The following is a 6,262-nucleotide window of genomic DNA, read 5'->3' as shown; positions in this document are numbered from 1 at the left end:
ATGCTGGCGAGGTTGTGGAGAAACTGGAACCCTTATTCACTGGTGGTGAGAGTGTAAAATGGTATAACCATTATGGATGGCTGTATGGTGCTTTCTCAGAAATTTGCAAATAGAAATAACATTTCACCCAGCAATTCCAGTACTGGGAATATACACCAGAGAAGCCATATATGCTACCGAAGGAGATATATGCACATCCATGTTTATCACTGCCTTGTTCTCAGTAGCAAAGAGTTGGCAACAACTAAGTGTCCATCGAGAAACAAATGGATAGAGAAGCTATTTATATATATATTTTTTCTTTTTCTTTTTTATTTCATTTACTTTATTTTATTATTTTATTTTGCTTATTTTATTTCATCATTTTGTGCCTGTACCGTCAAATCGGATCTGACTGGTACAGGAGGAGATTGCCCCTCCTTCTCCAGAAGAGCATCTGGTGGATTTGAACTGTATACATCTGGGATTGCAGTGCAGCTTCTTTCCACTAGGCCACCAGAGCTCCCCTGCAAACCATTCTTAATATTTAGTTAGAGACACTCTTTTAAGGCATTCTAAATTATGCATACTTATTTCTCAGGGTGAACTTGAAAATCCATTTTACTCTTAAAACTTTTTAGCTTTTCACAGAGTTGAATCATCTGGCTCAGAGTCAAGCACTAGAGGGTGCTTTAGAAATATTTGATGATGAGCTCGGACGTTGATGACTTATTTTTCAGGAATCATCCTTGTGAATCATGGCTTTGAAAAGTTGTCAGTACTTTGCTCTTTTTTTGGTGGGTCTCTTCAAAGTGAGAAGGAATGCTTGAAAAGTAAACATTCAACAACCATAACTGAGTCCCAAGGAGGGAGGAATAAAAAAATATTATAGATACTTATAGATACATAAATATTTCTGTGAGATAAAAAGGGAACCCTGTGGATAACTCACAAAGAGCCTTCAGGAGCTTTATCAGTTGGCTGAACTTTGTCAGAAGAAAATGAGTTTGTGTGAGAGAAGGGGAACATGTGTTTCTCCCTGTCTTGCACCTTCCTCTGCTGGGAGCGCTCTGTGATCATAACCCTTCATATTTTCATGAGATTTCTCTCTTTTTCTAACAAGGTGTTTTTGCATATATTATTGCAAGGGATATTTACAGCAACTTGTGTGGTAAGGAGTATTATTCCTCTCTTATAAATGAATCACACATACACACAGAGGTTCAATGAGGACAATTACTCATTCAGAGTCATAAAACTAAGAAGCAGCATCAGACTTTAATTACAAGATTTTGATTTTCCCCAGCTTATGGAGCAACCTCATTCACATTCATTTTACTCTGTTACCATATGCCTATATCTTTCCATATTCATTCATCTATTGTCACACAAGTATAATATTCTACTCTATTTTTTCCCCATGGGCCCTTTAATGACCTCAATTCTTCTAAGAAAATTATAAAATCAAAGCAAAGCATATTCCAAATAACCCAAAAACCAGAAGGAATGAAATATGAAAAAGAGAGCCAGACACGTTGTTGATCTCAAAAATCAGTATAATCTGGAAGTTGTACTACAAGTCAGCACAACAAAGTACAACTTTGAGGGTGGTACAATTGAAATACACCATATGGTCATCCAGACTCAGAGATATGATTGGGAGGATAAAGGATTTGAAGGGTGCCATTCTTTTTAGCAGTTACAAGAGTGCTCTCACCTTTGGAAAGTCAAATGCACAAAGTTAGCAAACTTTAGAATATGAGCAAATACCATTAAGTATCATTGAGTCAGTCAGAATTAACCCATAGCTGACCCTCCAGTGGGTCTTCAGAGGCAGTTAATCTTGCGGGAGGAGATTGTCATCCATCCTTCTCCTGTGGAGCAGCTGGTAGATTTGAACTGCATGCCTTTGGGATTTCAGTGCAATTCCTTATTCCTAGGCTACCATGACTCCCTATATAAGCAAAAGTAGATCATAAAACCTTTCATTAACATCATGTCAGAACTAACTGATGGTTGACCCTCTATTGGGTTTCTGAGGCTGCTAATGGCATGAGGGGAGACTGCCCATATTTCTCCCTAAGAGCTGTTGTTGAAGTGGAACAACCAGAGAGACACAGTCCTTTTGATAACAGAGCAAATGTTCATTTATTGGAGAAATCTGCTTTGGGGACAGATAGTCACAGGAAGAAGAGGCTGGCCAATGTACTTTCAGCCATGTCCTAGAAGACATTTGTCCATTAGAACTTTCTAAGGTAATGCAAATGTTTAAAAAAAATATGATGTCCAATATAGTAGATACTGTTTGTGACTACTGGACACTGAACAGTGACAGTGAAACTGAGAAACTGAAAATTTAATTTTATTTCAAAGTCACACATGATTGGAAGTGACCATTTTTAACTGTACAATTCTAAGGGGACTAAGGCTACATATGCAAGAGAGATCGACACTTGCTGACTGAAGGACAGAGTAGTTTCCTGGGATTTCTGAATTTACCTAGTGTAAATTCTTTAAGCACATCCTTCTGAATCTTCATAAATGCCACACCAAGCAAAGGTTTTGTGAGGAGTCTAATTATACAGGATTACATATAGAAAAAAGAAGTCTCAAAGCCTCCCTTGCATACTTTTCATTTTGAAACATTTTCTCCTTTATTACCCAAAGTCATGGTCTCTTCTCATAAAGTCCATAACCATGGAAAAGCTTTTATACAAATACATGGATGCTTCTTGAAATTCAACCCAAGCTTCAGGTCTCCTTAAAGTGTATACTCAATATTAACAACTGCTTTAGAATTCTCATTCTTGTGAGATAACTCTGCATGTATGCATACATTTTCACAAAATGTGGCAAATTAATTGTACTTTTCAGCTGCCTTTTAGGGGAGCTCTGGTGGCCGAGTGGTAAGAAACTGTACTGCAATTCCAAAGGCATGCAGTTAGAATCCACCAGCTTGTTCTGGGAGAAAGATGGGAAATCTCCTCCCATGCAATTAACTGCCTCTGAAAACCCACCAGAGGGTCGGCTGTGAGTCAATTCTACTCAACAACAACAAAAACAAGAACCTTTCTTTAAAGCACTTGGAATTTTTCAAGTGGCTTACCAAACACATTATCTACGTGTTTTTCCTGTTGTTACTTTTTTCCAATCCAAAGGAAAAAAATATTGTTTTGTTTCACTTTCATTAGTTTCTTAAACTATAGATAAAATATTCTGTAAAGCTAGTCATTGATCACTTCTTCATACCCTGGGGCTGAAATGATGATTGAAACAAAACAAAACAAATTCAGGTTTCCCCAGGATATAACAAGGAGTTAATTGCCAGGAAATTTTAGATCAAAATATCAAAACCATAGGTGCAATGTGGTGCTAAACTTGATAGACAGATTTTCTACACTGTCTAGGGGAACACCTCACCCTCAAAGCCACTGATCTACCAGTACTATGTTGTTGTTGGATGCTTTTAAGTAGATCATTTGCTCCTATCAACCTAGCAGGACAGATTAGATCTGTCCCACAGGGGTTTTTAAGATGGAAGTTTTACCAGGTCAGATCACTAGGCCATTTTCACAGGGAATGACTAAATGGGTAGAAATTGTCTAGTCTTTGGCTAAAAGTTATGTGCTTAATCATTGCAAAAGGAATCACCATGAGTCTTTGATTCTTTAAACAAATATTAGAGAATTTCATTCAGTGAATCCACGCATAGGTCTATTTTAAGACAGAATGGACATGAAGTTACCTTCTACCCATTGTATTACAAGGCAATAATATTCAAACTGTTGACCTGATTCCTCTTCTATATAAGGGTATAAGTGGTAGTGTCTAAAAAATATAGCAAAATGTGCAGAGTTTCAGAAATAAACATAGGTGGGCGAATTTTAGTAATTTCTTAATATCCACTCAAAGATTCCTTGGCTATGTATGTACGATGGCATGGCATGGATCCATCTAGATCTCTTGGCAAAGGGTCTGGGTGTTTTTATTCCATAAAGTCTTATCTAGGAGAAATGTTTGGCAATTTACTGATAACCCCTGCAGCTAATGTCTTTCCTCTCCCTCTCCCTCTCCCTCTCCCTCTCCCTCTCCCTCTCCCTCTCCCTCTCCCTCTCCCTCTCCCTCTCTCTCTCTCTCTCCCTCTCTCTCTCTCTCTCTCTCTCTCTCTCTCTCCCCTCCCCTCTCCTCTTTCTCCTGGAGGGGAGGAAATGTTATAGGTGGTCACTAAGTCACCTTAGAGATAGCAAACTTGAAAACTCAGAAGATTTGCTTCCTTATGCCTATTTTGCTTCACAATATTAGAAGCATCCACACTTACAGAATATTTTTGTTTGGTCATAGTTCACTTATAAGTTTCCTAATGTTTCTTTGAAGTCTTAATGGTAGAATTTTTGTTATGATTTTAGCTCCCCATATGTAATCAAAACTCCATTTTTTTGTCCTTCCATGTCTCATATTTCATTTGTCTTACTCCTCCCAAAAATAGTATGTGGAGTCAATATCCATGTCTGTATTTTTTCTGAATATAGGTTGTTGAATATATAATAAAATTGAAGGAAAAAATTCAGCTACCAGCATTGGTTGAATGTTAAAGCTGGAATTTATACTTCATTCATAGAATTTTAGAATATTAAAACCAAATTGACTAAAGGAAGGCTCTAAACCATTCTTACACAAAACTATACTATTACAAGTAATAAATGCCCAGGAACAGATACCAGAAGAATGCTTGTTCACGATCTGTTCTCTCTCTCTTTTTTTTCTCCAATTGCCCAAGTAGCCAAGTCTCTGGTATGTATCAGAGAAACAGGCAATTTTCAGAGTGAAGTCAAGTGAAAACTATGCAGATGGCAGTGTAAATGTTAGGAGAGATTGTGGAGCAATGTGCCAAGTATGTGCTGTTTTGTAACTGTAACGATAGAACCATCTCTCCAATGCCACGATTAAGACCTTTGCCAAGCGGAATACCCTATTTATAACCCAACCGTGGGGAGGGAATTGTGCCAGAAACAAGATAAAACTATTATCTGTATTAAGGAAATTACTTTAATGCATGTTTGTACATGAAAGTAAATGTTAGTGGTTAGGAAAAAAAAAATATGGGTAGTTGTAGATGTGGGTGTTGAAATTTGTTGCAAAATCATTAATTAGTCTTCATCTTATCGTCACTGCCTTATCTCTGCCAACTCGCTTATTTGAAGTTGTATATGAAGCTCATAAATGGACTCTTTAGAGATATGTAGAAAATAAATACCCAGCCCACTCCTCCCTCCACCCCCCCCCAACTACATGCACTTAGGAAGTAGCTAAGCAGTCTTTCTGGACTCGTATTTATCCCCCACTTGCACATCTCTTCTTGCATCTGGGATTTCCACCTAAATTGTCTTGGGACTGGCAGTCTTTTCAATGCCAAGCATTTAAGCAGAAGCTCCAGAAGTGAGATGGTTCGATTCTGTGACTGGAGCGGTGGGAATAAGTGCGTTTGAGATGGCTAGGTTGGCACAGGAAAGAACAGCATTTAGAGCTCTTGTACATAGGGTCGCTATGAGTCGCAAGTGACTCGATGGCACATAACAACGACAACAACAACCAGAAGTGAAGAGAAAAGAGACTTAGCCTAAGAGTGTGCTGTCACAAAACCAAGTGCATGTGGCAGTGTCTGGACACAACCATGGGCTGGCAACCCACATCATTTCCTCTTCCCTGGTACCCTAAGGAGCAGTCTACTGAATTAACAAGACCTGAAACAATAACTGGATTGATTCCAATGTCTTCTCCAGTATATCAGTGAAAACCTGACATATACATACTGTCCTTACTATGAAGACACATTACTTTTGTGCTTTCTTTATTTTGCTCCTTTCTTTCACTTTCTTTATTGTTATGATTGTTGTGTGCTGTTGAGTCGCTTGCGACTCATAGCGACCCTATGTACAACATCCCTAAACTCTGCTCTGTCCTGTGCCAATCAAAACCATCTCTGATACACCCATCCAGATTACCCCAGTCACTGAATCAATCCACCTCATAGAGGGCCTTCCCCCTCCTGCATTGTCCCTCCACCCTACCAAGCATGATGTCCTTCTCCAAGGACCGGTTTCTCCTCACAACATGTCCAAAGTATGTTAGACAAAGCCTCAGAATCCTTGCCTTCAAGGAGCAACCCTGTTTAACACTCTCTAGGAGGAATCTGTTTGTTTTCCTACCAGTCCATAGTACCCTCAATACTCTTCTTCAGCACTGCAACTCAAATGCATCAATTCTTCTATCCTCCCTAATCATT

Source organism: Elephantulus edwardii, unplaced genomic scaffold, assembly GCF_000299155.1.
Source record: "Elephantulus edwardii isolate Elephantulus edwardi_28Jun2011 unplaced genomic scaffold, EleEdw1.0 scaffold00009, whole genome shotgun sequence".
Taxonomy (NCBI): Eukaryota; Metazoa; Chordata; class Mammalia; order Macroscelidea; family Macroscelididae; genus Elephantulus; species Elephantulus edwardii.
This window is presented reverse-complemented; position numbering follows the sequence as displayed.